Source organism: Anomaloglossus baeobatrachus, unplaced genomic scaffold (assembly GCF_048569485.1).
Source record: "Anomaloglossus baeobatrachus isolate aAnoBae1 unplaced genomic scaffold, aAnoBae1.hap1 Scaffold_135, whole genome shotgun sequence".
In the NCBI taxonomy this organism is placed as follows: Eukaryota; Metazoa; Chordata; class Amphibia; order Anura; family Aromobatidae; genus Anomaloglossus; species Anomaloglossus baeobatrachus.
In genome coordinates, this window is record NW_027441905.1 from 404,715 (window position 1) to 405,673 (window position 959).

General features: G+C 43.9%; 1 pseudogene; it reads right to left on the minus strand.

The window, feature by feature from the left end:
• Nucleotides 1-322: 322 nt before the first annotated feature.
• Nucleotides 323-529, minus strand: LOC142260576 (U2 spliceosomal RNA; annotated as a pseudogene).
• Between the last annotated feature and the right edge of the window lie 430 nt (nt 530-959).

The following is a 959-nucleotide window of genomic DNA, read 5'->3' on the forward strand; positions in this document are numbered from 1 at the left end:
AACTACATATTTTACACAGTCATAAGCAGCCAAAAGAGATCTATTCTATTCAATTGCAAATGATCTAGATAAGACTGAGAATAAGATACTGCACGGGACATAGCAGAGTTGGTCAAGTTGAGTGGAGATGAGTTTGCTATTTGGCACAGCTTTTTGCATCAATAAAGCAAGTAAAAGGTGTGAAAGATAAAAAAAGGGTGAAAGTGTGAAAAGTGAATTGGCCAAATTGAGGTACATATAAAGTTTTTGCTTTCTTTCAATTCACTAATGGGGCTCATTTGAATCAGGTGAATTGAGTTCTGCTTTTGGAAACTGGGTTAAGAAGGGGTGCACCGGTCCTGGAGGTACTGCAATACCAGGTCAATGCGTGGAGTGGACAGAGCAAGATTTTTTCCATCTCCTTGTTCTAAAAATCCATTTAATATATGGTCCCCAGAGAGGGGACGTATCAGATATTAAACTGATAAGAACAGATTTAATTTTTTTTTTTTTCTGTTTATCAGTAGGACTTCAAAATAACAAAGGTGATCGCCTCCCGTTGCCTGGGAACCGTCCAGGCACAAGAGGGCTATGTGTCACCAGAAGGCGCACACACTTCCTCAAGGCCGGCAGACGTGCAATCCCAGGCACCTTCCAGTACCGACCAAGGTAGCGTCCTCCGAAACTACACTTGATCTTAGCCAAAAGGCCGAGAAGCTATAACCCGAATTGGTTACGGCCTTGAGTGGCACCCTGGCCTATACCGGACACATCTTAGGGAGAGGGAGACAAACCCACGCCTACAGAAGACATTTTGTCACCCAAGCCAACCCTTGAAAAGGCTGTTTTGCAGAGCAAAAACAAGAAGAATGGTGCTTTTTGCAGCCGCCGCCCACTGCAATGAATCTGAATAACTCCTCCTTTTGGACACAAGCACCTCCCCTCCCCCTTGCAGTCTTTCCAATTCATGATACAAAAAG